We start from the raw sequence: 13379 nt of genomic DNA, 5'->3' as shown, positions 1-13379 counted from the left end.
TCTCCTTAGCTCCTAACTCTTTACTGTGAAGTTTGGCCTTTTTCAAATTTCTTAAGAAGATTTGCAATTGGAAAGATAAAATTTTTCAAAACACTAAAAAACTTTTGTTTAATGAGCAAGGTGTTATGAAGGGGACAGTCCCCCCTACAGAGTAATTTATATATGTTTTAAGTTTTGAACTTGCTCCTTACTTTAGTTGAAAACTTTTTCTATTTGTTTAATTACATTTCATTAAACTTTTAAGTTTTATGGATACAATACTTTTGGTAATGCTGGAAAAACAATATTTCTGTGATCTCTATTTGGATTTCGATGGATAATCAGAGTTCATGGTAACAAACTGTAAGAAGCTACCCAGCTCAATAGTAATTGAAACTTAAAAAATATAATTTTGATGCCAATAGTTCTATAAAAAATTGGCTTATTATGCTGAATCCAAATATATAAGTTTCATTAAGCTTAGTCTTACCATCAAAAGCTACAAGCCTGAAAAAAATTTGTCTGATTCTCAAAAAAGGGGGAAAGACCCCCTCCAAACTATAGGATTTTAATGAAAATCACACAGTTGGATTCAATGTACCAAAGAACCCTACCTCATATTTGCAAGAATGTGGAATTTTGTAATTTTTGCCAGAAGAAACATCACAGATGGATGATTATTTGTTTCTTTGTTTTTGTTGTTTTTTCCCAGGGGTGATCATATCAACCCAGTGGACCTAAAACTTTGAGAGAGGGCTCATTATAACAGAAATGAAAAGTACTAATGCCTTTTTTAAGTGACCAAGCATATTAGAGCCCCCTCCCACGCCACCTTTTCCCAAAATCATCTGATCAAATCTTAGAGATATTTTTTTTTTCTTCAGCATAATTGAAAGGCCCAATAAATATATGTTTGGAGATAAAATGACCCCCTAAATCCCCCATGGAAAGGTTTTAAGTTATGAAATTTGCCCTTTGTTTTATTTGCTATTGTGAAGTATGCGTACATTTTCTGGGTAAGGAGGGGAGGGCAAATTTTCTGCTGGGAGGATTTTGCATGGGGATAATTTTTCATGGAGAGGGAAGTTCCCAGGAGGTGAAATTTTCAGGAGGAGTTTTACATTGGGTGAATTTGCCAGAATTTCTATATGAAATTTCTTTATATGTCTTGCTTTCTCTTTACCAATTCGATTTTAGGCTTGGAGATGCTAAGGGCAATTGTCCAGGGAAAATTTTTGCCAGGATTGAATTGCCAAAGGATATTTCTATTGGGAGGAGGACAGCTTGAATAAGATATTTGGGGTTGGATGGAATTGCATGCTAGGGCTCCATTGCAATTGTATGTTACAGCCCTGTTGAATTTGGTTGCTAGGGCCCTCTTAGAATTGACTGCTAGTAGTCCCTGGAAAATCATAGCGAGCTGTTCAATGGCATATCTTAAAGGATATAGCTACATTTAGTGCCTTTTGTTGTTAAAAAACAAATAGTTTTTAAAATAGAATTCCTTTTTACAAAAAAACAGCATTTTCATGTACAAGCTTGATGAGTGATGTCATAATTGTAGGTTGTAACCATATATGATGTAATAAGTGAATGCAATATTTTTGCACATTTATCTTTTGACAAGATAATATTACAAATATGTAATGGACCAATATAGTTTTTTTATAAATGGGGATTATATAAATTTCATCAACTATAGATGAAACCTAGTAAAGAACAAAAATAATCCAAATTTCATATAATAATGCTTCCTGGCTTGACACCCCCCCAAGCCTGGGGGGTAAAGATTGAAAGCTATAACCCTTTGGCATATAAGTTTTTATGGAAAGGATGGTTGTATAAATTTTCAAGAACGCTCGTTTGATTGGAAATCAAAAGTTCTAGTTCCCCCTTTAAGAGTCAAAAGTGATTGAAGGACAACCAATCCCCCTCCCCTTTTACCCTTTTCATCTAAATGGGTCCAATCAAAACTTTAAGTGGGCCATTTTGTTCAAAATAGTTCAAAGACAAAATAACTCTGTTTTCAGGGTTAACATCCCCCCCTCATCTCTGGCCCCCAGGGTAGACTCTAAAGTTATGCTAGTTACACATTGTTGAAATTTAAATTTTTATGGAAGGGGTGGTTATATAAACTTGAAGGTGACTCTTTTGATTGAAAATATAAAGTTTTAGTTCTCTTTTTAAGAGTAAAAATAATTGAACAGAAATTGGACCCCCTTCCCCCCTTATACCCCTTTCTCCTAAATGCATCTGATCAGAATTTTGAGATAACCATTTGTTCAAAATACTTTAAAGGTCAAATAACTACTGCCTCCAGGGTCGGCACATCTCCCAGTCTCTGGGCAAGAACTATATAATATGCAATTTGCCAGTTGTTAATATTTAAGGATTTTGATTGGAATAGAGGGCATGTTTGGTCCTGGATCTCCAAAAAGGCTTAGGATATTAAGGTGAAACTTTAAGGAAGTGTTGAGAGGGATGCTGGACACAATCAAAACATTATGTGCTTGCTGGTTGTCAAAAGGGAATATAAGCAATAGTCGTTCTAAAGAACGACTATGGGTATTAAATTGAATATTTCAAGGTATATTTAAGAGATGTTGAACTGGGATTTTCTGGTAACCACCCCCTTTAGCCATAAAAATGTGGAATTTTGTATTTTTCGTCTGAAGAAGCAACATGGATACATGTTTATTTTTCCCAGGGACGACTGTATTGAACAAATGGTCCTTGAACATCACAGCGTTCGGACTCGCCTATAAATTCCAATAAATTCCTATATTCTAATGCACTCCTATAAAATGCCTATATTTTGGTTAAAATCCTATTATTCCTATATTTTTGGCCGAAGAGCGCTAAGAACATTGCTCATGATTTGCATTTTTATCTTCTCTTTAAGTAAGCCAAGATGTGCTTTTCTTTTTGCTTTTGACTCTGTTGTAGACTGTGCAGTCTTTCGGTGTAGATCGATAATTAATTACAACTGTTGAGCTGTTTGAACTTAACTAATGTTTTTGCTGGGCTTAGTAAACTGCTTCTTCCTGGGCTATGCTGTTGTGTTGACTTCTGTTTTTTGTCATGTTGGGCCTGTCCGAAATGAGCAAAGATCAGTATACAGGCTAGCAGTATCTGCTTAATGAGATTGGAGCTCTTGCGACTTATGGGTTTCCTGCCTGAACGCTATTTTAAAGGCTGATGCGAATATGGCCCAGTTTTGGACATATCCATATTTTTTCTTTTTATGGTCTTTTAATCTTGGGATGCTATTTTGTAGGTGATGCTTGGTAACTAAGTATGGGATCTACCAAGTTTAATAGTTCATGGCTTGCTAAGACGGATTGCAGTGGTAGAAAGATTGGCGAATGGTGTAAGACTGGAAATGACCAGTACTCGTTCTTTTGCAACCAACTTGTGCGATCTTCTGAGCACAAAGCCGCAGTTACTGCTTAACTACATCCACTATAACTTTACCTGAATGGACAATATCGAGTTGATGAAACAACCAAGGATAAACCGTTAGATGGTACAAACATGTTTTGTGAGCGTGATGCCGCTTATAAAGCAGAGTTAATGTGGGCACTTCAGATGGTATTGGTCGAAATTGTCCTCATATGGAAACGAAATCCAGGGCAGACTTTTATGCACAAGTTTTATGGGCCACGCGACATGTTATGATCTGTGTAGGAAGATTATGTCAGAAATTGAGTAGAATCAGCTGCCACTTGAAAAACTGATCGTGCTTGGAAGTGATGGACCAAACGTCAACAAAAGCGTTTGGAACAATTTCAATGCCAAAAAAAGGAAAGTGACGGGAAAGGGAATGTTGAATATTGGTACTTGAAACATCCATTTAATCCATAACGCTTTCCTGAAAGGTCTTCAGGTGTTCGGAGAAGAAAATTCCGACTTTGTTATTCTTATGCATTCATTTTTTGACGGCTGGCCTTCACGCTGTAAAGACTATTGAAAGTGCCAAAAGAAAGTAAGAGTGCCAGAGAATGCTTTCATATAGCATGTCCGAAGCTGCTGGCTGATGATCGGACGTGCCCTTGCTAGAATCATGCAGAAGTGGCCGGCAATCTTAGAGTACTTCCTGAATTTCATGCCGAGAGAGAAAAAACTGAAGAAACTTCTGTCCACTCCCGAATTTCTAAAGATTGTAGCTTAGATCAGAAGTGCGACGATGAAGGCCCAACTCGAGTTTGTTCTAGCCTCAGCAGAACTGTTCATAACTTTCACCCTACTGTTCCAGAAAGAAGAGCCTCTCATTCATGTTCTGAACTCAGAGATCAAAAGACTAGTTGTGACGCTTTGCGGACGGGTCTTCACTCCAGATTTCATGACCGAGATTGAAAATTTCTCACCAGAAATATTGAACCTTGCTGAAAAATTTGCAGAAAAGCCCATAGTTTCAGAAAATGTGGAACGACCTTTCCATGAGAAAGCAACACTGAAAGACAAGGTCATTTTCTATGTCAATGTGCGAAAACATTTTATTGCGGGCATTCGCCATATTTTGAACAAATGTCCTCTGGAAAAGGGTGGTTTTCTAGAGGCTTTACGCTTTTTGAGTCCCATCAACATGAAGGATTCAAGAAGCATTGCAGACATAGCGACTGTGGCACGCGAAATTGCGATTGGAGCAAGCTCAGGCATCGCCCAGACTGAGTAGCTGCTTTTGCAAACGGAAAATGGACCCCGTGAGGACATTACTTGGATCAATCATTTTTGGAGCCATTACTTTGGACTGGTTGAATGAACGCAGGGACAGCAAGTACCCAGAACTTACCAAGCTTATCAAAGCAATGCTGACGTTGTCGCCTGGCAGTGCAGATGTTGAGCGTGGGTTCTCGCGTTCTTGTAGGATTCTTGGTGAAGACAGGCATTACTGTCTGAACACCTTCTGGATGCGAGACTCATGGTATATGACACTTTGAGACTTTATGGAGGAAAACCAGAACGGTTTGTTATTACAAAAGAACTGTTGAATCTTACACGTTCTGCATGGTCTCAATATCAACAATATCTACATGAAGAGAAAAAAGAAGAGCTATCCGAGAAGGAGAAAGGAGCTTTTGAAGAGGACAACAAGTGGAAGTTGCAGGAGGTCCACGACAAAAAAAAAGAAACAGAAGACCTAGAAAGCGAAAAGAAAAACTTAGAGCATCAGAGCAAAGAGAAAAGAGAACAGTAGCAGATACTCTACTTCAAAAAGTGACCGATAGAATGAAGACGGCTGCCGGGTCCAAGAGTTCCATAGACATTGCCCTAGCTGTTCCTTTGCTCGAAGGTGCTGTAAAATCCAGAACAAGTGAAAGAGAGCAGATGGTGGAATCTGCGAGAATGGAGCAGTCTCTTGCAAAGAGAAAAAATGACCTAATATCGAAATTGATGCCCAAGAAGCAGCAAGAGTGATTCCAGGTATTTTACCTGTATCAGTCAATCGTTGGCACAGTATGTGTATCTGATTAAAAAAAAAAAAATGCAGAAACTCGGGAAATGACAAATTTACGTGACCAGGCATCTCACGCCATCTACCACCTATCTGATCCGGAAGACTTCCGAATCCTATATTTGGCCTATATTTGGACTCGGGAAATCTTATATAAATAGGACAGAGCCTATAATTTGAAACGAACCGACCTGTCCGAACCCTGACATCAGAATAGGACTCATTTGAACGAAAATAAAAGTTCAAGAGCCCTTTTTAAGTGATCAAAAAGAATGGAGAGTGACTAGTCCCACTCCTACGCCCTTTTTTTTCTCTAAAATCTTCCAAACAAAATTGTGAGACAGGCATTTTGTTTAGCATATGGAAAAAGTCTGAAAAATTATGCCTTTAGAGATAACATAAGCCCCCCCCCAGCCTCTGGGACAGGACTTTAAGTTATAAAATTAGCCCATTGTCGACGTATAGTATTTGTTATTCGAAAGTATGCATACATTTTTAGGGGGGAGGTTGGATTTTGTACTTGGGATTGTTTTTTATGGGATAATTTTCTGCGTTGAGGGGAACTTCCCAGGGTAAATTTTACACTGGGGAGATTTGAAAGAATTCCTATACACAATTCTTTTCATTTGTCTTACTGTGTCTTTGCCTATTCACTTTGCATGTGGAGATGTTCCTGGAGAATTGCTTAAGGGAAATTTTCTATGTGTTTGGCTTTCCAGGTAAGCATTTTCATGGAAGGGGGGATTTCTGGAGAGATCGGCAAAACAATTAGAACTTAATCTTTTTCTAATGAAAGCATGCTAAGGAGAATTTTTCAGGCTGAATCTTCTGCAAGAAATTTGACGGAGAGGCGGAGGGGGGGTAAATTTTCAGTATTGATGGAATAGAAATTTTGCGGGGAAGAGGGTGTATTGCACATGGGAGACACTTTCTTCCAAGAAGGAGTTTACTGAGAGGGGAGGGAATTTTTCATGGAGGATGAGCCAGATTTACCAGCGTCATTTAGAAAAAAAACGATCATAAATTAAATAAAAAACAAGGTTTTTGAACTGAAAGTAAGGATCAACATTAAAACTCAAAACGAACAGAAATTATTCCGTATATGGAGGGATTGCCCCTTCTCAATACTTTGCTCTTTACGCTAGAGTTTGACTGTTTGTCCCAGTTTTTTAAGAACAGCTCCTGATACACAAGGACCGTTTAATTGAAATAGGGATCTTGTTTAAAAGGGCGAAAAACTTTAGCATGAAAAGCAAGATATTGAGGAGGGAGAAACTCCTTCATATGTGGAAGAATTTCTGTTGGTTTTGAGTTTAATGTTGCTCCTTACTTTCAGTATAAAAAAAAATGTTTTTTATTATTTAATGTTACAACAAAAGCCACTATGTGCACCCAGTCTATCAAAAAGGAGGATGTGCAATATTTTAAGAACGGATGAGAGTATTGAGTGGAAACTTTCAGGACATGTAAGGGGATTCGAAAAGTGATTGGAAGGATACTGACCCCTCACATGCTTTTTTAATTGTAATCCTTCAAAATAGTCAAAAGTTCAAATAACTATGTTTATTGGGGATAACATACCCCCCTCCCCAAAGCTTTGGAGAGGAATACAGAACACATTGAAACGCACTGTGTGTGCTGATTGTCAGAAGGACGAATTATCAATATTTAAGGAATAGCTGATGTTATTAAGTTGAAAATTTTAGGGGATTTTGAAGAGCTATTTGGAGGGTAACTAGCTCCCCTTGCCCTTTTATAGATATTTTCTCCTCTCATCACTGATAAAAAATTTGAAGTTTTTTTTTTTTTCAAAAAATTCAAAAGATCTAGTAACTATGCCTACAGGGATGCAATATCCCCGCTCATAGCCCCCGGGGCAAGAATTTTAAATTATCCCTTTTTCACGTGCAGGATCTATCATTAGGAAAAAGGAGGATTTCCTAATTCTAGGTGTGTTCAAAAAGGCTAAGGGCATTAAGGGGAAACTTTGGGGAATGTTGAGGGGCATGTTAAACTAAATTTAAGGATACTATTTGCATCTTGTTTATCCGAAAAGGTGTATCTGCAATATCACAAGAACAGCTGAGGGGATCAAGTTTAAATTTCTAGAGCATGTCGAGGAAGATGTTTAAAAATCGTCGGAGTGCAACTACTGCTCCTCCTATTCCCATTTTAGCTGCCCTCCCTTCAAAGATATCTGATCAAAATTTTGGAGTAGCCATCTTGTCCCAAACTAGTCAATAAAGTCAAATAACTGTACCTCCGGGGAATGACTTAGCCCCCACAGCCACTGGGGCAAGCGTTGTAAGTTAATTAAGCTGCCCATTGTTTATATACAAGATTTGCCATTGGGAAAAGGTGGCATGTCTGATCCTGGGTCTCAAAATGGCTAAGAAAATTAATATAAAACTTTTAGAAAATGTTGAGGGGGATGTCAAACAAATTCAAAGCACACTATATCCAGGATGGTTTTCACAAGGATACAACAGCAATATCTAACGAAGGTCTAAGGATGTTAGGTCGAAACTATAGACATGTTGAAAAAGCAACAATGGGTAGCCGCCCCTCCCCCCTCTTGCCCCTTTAGATTCTCGGGTTAACACTGATAGAGATCTTAAAAAAGTTATTTTATTCAAAATACTCACAACATCTAATAGCTAAATCTCTGGGGATGCCATGCCCCCGCAACCCCCAGGGGAATTAAAGTAAATTATACAATTTGTCCATTTTCACATTGCAGAATTTATCATTAGGAAAGGGGTGAATGTTTGATCCTGGATGTGTCCAAAAAGGTTAGTGTATTTGGGGAACATTTTGGGAAAATATTAATGTTGTATTGAGGTAAATCAAAAGAAACTACATTTATTCAAGTAATCAAAAAGGTATATGTGCAATATCTTAACAAGAGGCAAGGGTATTAACTTGAAACTTTCAGGGCAAATACTGCTATTGCTACTGTAGTGGCTGCGAACGAGACTGTTTGTAACTGTAACTGTGACTTCTTCTAGCTGCAACAGCTTGCAACTGTGATTGCAACTGCTACTGAATTTGTGACTACTGAGTTTGTGACTACTTTTGAGGAATGTTGAGAGGGATGTTGAACTTCAAAATTTAGTGTTGAAAAAACAACAAAAAAACAGCACATTGATGTTTTGATGCTTCGTCGAAACTTTGATATTGAAAGTGATTTTGAAATTGAGAAATTAAAAAAACTTGAAACTGTGGCCATCAAAAATGAGCCGAGATTAATTTAAATAAAAACTTACCGAAAAAGAAGTTTTTCGAAGAAAAGTAAAGGCCTTATTCAACTTGAGATCAGCTGAAATAAATTCCTACAATAATTAAAAACTCAACGTCCAGAAATTCCTATTAAAGAATAAATAAAATTCAAAACGGACAAAAATTAAATAAACAATCATAGCAAACAAACAACGAAATTTTGCAATATAAATGAATTAATAAATCTTAAAACGAGTAAAACTTGAATATGAAAATGAAGCTTTGAAAAAATCAGTACAAACAAAAGATTAACTATTGCCCCCTTCCGTAACTGTAAAAGTCTGAATCTTAGTGCGTCATTGGCGCTTTACTGAAAAATGTATGTATCTTGCACAGTCTTTGGAAGAAAAAATAAAATAAAACCGAATATTTGATATATAGTGATATTAATTGCTGAAAGTTCAGAATTTCAAGATTTTATTTAACTGCAATTTTATTTTCAATGTTGTAATGAGTACAAAAGAAAATTTTCGTAATATAATTCATTTTACACTAAAACGTTCAATTTCTGACACCCAGTAAAGATTAAAGATGCTCATTAAAGTAAAGATTAAAGTTAAATCAAAACTCTGTTATATTTGAACTTTTTACGGCCTTGTGCTAGCTGCACTGTGAATCATTTTTGATCCCACTTTGTTGTTGTTTGGTGAAGTCTGAAATTGGCCTTGGCATCTCTTATCCATTTTTTACATATCCAAAGGAATATACCGCCATTTCCAATATCATTTCTTTGTTTTACACTGTTAGTGCTCTAAATTTGTTTTTCTGTGTATGTATAATAGCCCTATGTTTTGATTTTGGACTGCTGTGTATGCCCATGAAAACAATTCCCATATTGTAAATATAGGCGGAGAAAGCTTTGCCTTCGCCTCTCTGTTTGATATAAGCACCGTTTCTAAATTCCTCTGCTCATCTACTAGGAGAAATTACTGAGCTTATCCATGCTCGTGCTTCCACCTTTTTAAAAATCTAGTAGTTAGTACAGATTTGGCTTTTGGTCGACTAGAATAAGTGCTAGTCTTGCTTCTTTAAAATTATTACTACATAAATCTAGTGGGATAACTGTTTGGATTGGCTGAAAGAAAGGTAGATATTCATCTGTAAATTAAGTTTTTTAGATTTTTATTTCAAGATTTATATTATGGTCTTATCTCGCCTGCACATAAGCAAGGGTGTTGCCACAAATCGGAACATTGTCAATGGGAACAATTGATATAAATCTCTGATGTTCTCAGGGGCTTCGTTCAGGGGGGGGGGGCTGAACAGTTGCCCCCCAATAATTCAGAGAAAAATTATTATCTATCCCATGCCCCTTGCCTATAAGGACATGGACCCCTTTTTGCCTCCCTCCATTAGAAATACTGGAGATTTGCCCCTGAATGCTCGCCTCTTAAAGTTGGAACTTGAGGCACCAAACACCCCGTCTCCATACCAGTGACGTAGCTAGGATTCCGTTTTGAGGGGCGAGGCTCGTTTCCGGGTGGAAGGGGGAGCTTGACAGTGATAGTAAATGTCTCGTTGTAATATTTACATGGTTAAAAAGTGCATATTTTCAATCATTTTTCACGTGTGAGGATGAGGAACTAAACCTCCCAAACCTCCACACTGTTTACACCAAACCGTACTGGAAAAAAGGTCTTCGGTGAGTTTGATGCATGTTCAAGGATCAATATTATGCCAGTTTAAAGTAACGAATTCTATTATATTAGGTGGTAGGAATTAGGAATGAAAATGCAACCCAAAGCCACTGTGTACGAGGGGGGGGGGCAGAGATTTTATGTTTCGTAACGGCTGCAAATTTGGCTTTTACGTTAATTAGTTTGATATGTTCACTTTTACCCCACTCCGATAAAATAATTTGTAAAATCTGGCTTCTACACCACTTGCGATAATACCATTCGTTATCTTTTTTTGTTCTTTGCTAAATATTTTACTTCAAAATGTGTCTTCTTTTTATTTCTTTTGCGTTGTGGAACAGAGTATCCATGTTTTGTTATTGTTTTTTGCCTCTATATGCTATTTAAGGGTTTTCTATCTCCTAAGAAAACATCCTGTTTTTGCGTCAGTTTTGTGGTTTCAGTTAACCATTCGCTTTTCAGATAAACAAAAATCTAGGGAAATATCAATAGTCACTTTTATTTGAGCTAGTTTTGCAGATATATACTACATAAACTGCGAAGCAATAATTTTGTTCATTTTAAGATTCTACTTCACTCTTGCTTTCACCAGAAGACTATTTTTTTTGTGAAAAATATACTTAAAATGTAAATAAAATAAATACAATTAAAGTACCGGCGTTTTTTTTATTATAGTGGTACTTGTGTATTATACGTCGATCAAGTGCTTCATTTAGTTTGAACCTGCCTCTTTGACGCTCAATCCTAATGAAATATAACAAAATATGATGAAAATGTAATACTTTAGAAACAACTTTGGGCTAAATATTTGCACATTAGGGGATGGGGGGTAAACTATAGTGGGTCTGCATGCAAGATGTGTTAGGTACAATTATTCTCCATATTATGAAACAAGAATTTTTTTTCTAACTTAAAACTGTCCAAATATTTTACCCCCTCCCATCACTAGTGTGTAAATATTTAGCCCAAATTATATATTTCCCATCTACTCTGTTACTTATATTTGTCTCATCTCACACTAAGGTGAAAGATACTAGCGAAGAAATCGGTTTGTTCTCGAGTTTTCCACAGTCTAAACGTGAGTGGCGTATAATACACAAGTATCAAATTAATTACACATAAAAACAATGAAACTTGTTTTGATAGCAAAAAAAGTGACTGTAGGCTACTTATGATAAAGACAAATATAATAGTGTCAGTATGTCACATAACACAACCCAGTAGTATTTTTTGCTCTGCTATGAATTTGCCCGGTTTATATGCTGTTCATACCCCTGTCTAGATCTAAGACACTCAATAGGCCTCTAGTTATAAAATAGAAAAAAATAAAAATAAAAAATACCGATTTATGTCAACTACCTGATGTTCTAAATCGCCATAGATTATTGATACCGCATTGGGTGTCGTTGAGTCTCTTCTTCTCTCCTAATAACATGCTCCTATCATCACGTTCATTTCGTTTTCGTTTTCCATGTATGATGAGACTCTTTTCCATAACTGAAAAAGCTCAAAAAATGTTGTAAACAGTCCTGTCTTATTGGTTCAGAAAATATACTTCAATAGACATTTACAGCTCAATGGGGGCTCCACTAAAGTACAGTTATAATAAAGTTCACTCAATAATTTAAGTTCTCCCCCTTCCCCCGGCATTGCTCCACAAATTTTACATTTCATCACACTTGGATTTAATGTCTAATTAAATGAAAAAAACAGGTTTTTTTCAACAGAAAGTAAGGAGCAACATTAAACGAAAAGAAAGTATTCCCCATACGAAGGAGTTACCCCCCCCCCCCTTCTCAACGGTGACGTTGAGAAGAAGAGACTCAACGACACCCAATGCGGTATCAATAATCTATGGTGAATTAGAGCATAAGGTAATTGACATAAATCGGTATTTTTTATTTTTTTTTCTATTTTATAACTTAGGCCTATTGAGTGTCTTAGATCTAAACAGGGGTATCATCAGCATATAAACCGGTTATATGCCATGATTGGGAATGTGTAAACTATCTTTATCTCTGTCAAATAAGCAAGGTTGAATTTTGTTTGCTAAATACTACCACTACTACTAACAATTCACCGCAGCATCAAGCCGTCTGAGGCCAACACAGCTACGAATGCTCCTCCTCCATCCCAATCTATTCAAAGCCTCCCTCTTTACACCCTCCAAGGAAGTTCCCATTTCCTTTAAATCTTTCTTATGACATCCTCCCACCCCAGCCGAGGGTAACCTGCTTTCCGTCTAGCCCTAGACGGTAGGCCCAAAAGAACAATATTCGGCAATCTATCATCCTTCATCTGCAGAACCTGCCCTAGCCATCTCAACCTTTCTTTCATTATAGCCCTAGAAAGGGCTTATTCTCTTTTAAAAAGAGAATAAAAAATATCGTATTTTGAGATAGTTTAAATTGAATAAAGGATTTAAATAGATAAAAGATTTTAGTCATTATTGGGTAATTTTGTGTGTGTGTGTGTGTGTGTAGGGTTTGCTCCTGGAGTGGTTTGCTCCTGGATGAAATGGTGGGGACTTGTAAGGATGATTGTTGGTAGGGGCCATGGTTGTATCAAGGAGTGGAAGGAGAGCCATTTTTGATAGCGTAAAGAGCGAGGTGTCGAGGAGGGGACAACCCCTTTCATATACAGAATAATTTCTGCTCGTTTTAAGTTTTAATGTCGCTGCCTACTTTCAGTTGAAAAAACCGTTTTTTTTTATTTAATTTCTGAACGTTTTTGAATTAATGCATGTTTTGATTTTGGCTTACCGTACATGAGTAATTAAAACGAAATTTGCATATTAATTTTTTTTGGCTATATGGCTTTCTCATAGTTTTCATTGGAAGGTTTTGATAAAAAGCGGTGGGGGAGGAGGCCCAGTTGCCCTTCAATTTTTGGTTACTTGAAAAGGGAACTTGAACTTTTATTTTTTTACGGACGTTTTTATTAGTAATAAAGATACGTAACTTCCAAATTAACTTACGTAGCGATCTTCTATATTTGTATATTTTTATTAGCTATATGAGGGGGTTCGC

General features: G+C 36.9%; 1 protein-coding gene across 1 annotated transcript in view; it reads left to right on the top strand.

The window, feature by feature from the left end:
• Positions 1-9663: 9663 nt before the first annotated feature.
• LOC136034690 (neuroglian-like) overlaps positions 9664-13379 on the top strand; it is a gene marked incomplete in the record, with an annotated part of 146180 nt that continues 142464 nt past the window's right edge. The window contains 1 exon segment of the mRNA XM_065716015.1: positions 9664-9799.

This window comes from Artemia franciscana, chromosome 13 (assembly GCF_032884065.1).
Source record: "Artemia franciscana chromosome 13, ASM3288406v1, whole genome shotgun sequence".
In the NCBI taxonomy this organism is placed as follows: Eukaryota; Metazoa; Arthropoda; class Branchiopoda; order Anostraca; family Artemiidae; genus Artemia; species Artemia franciscana.
The sequence above is the reverse complement of the archived record's forward strand: the minus strand, read 5'-3'. Positions and strand labels throughout refer to the sequence as shown.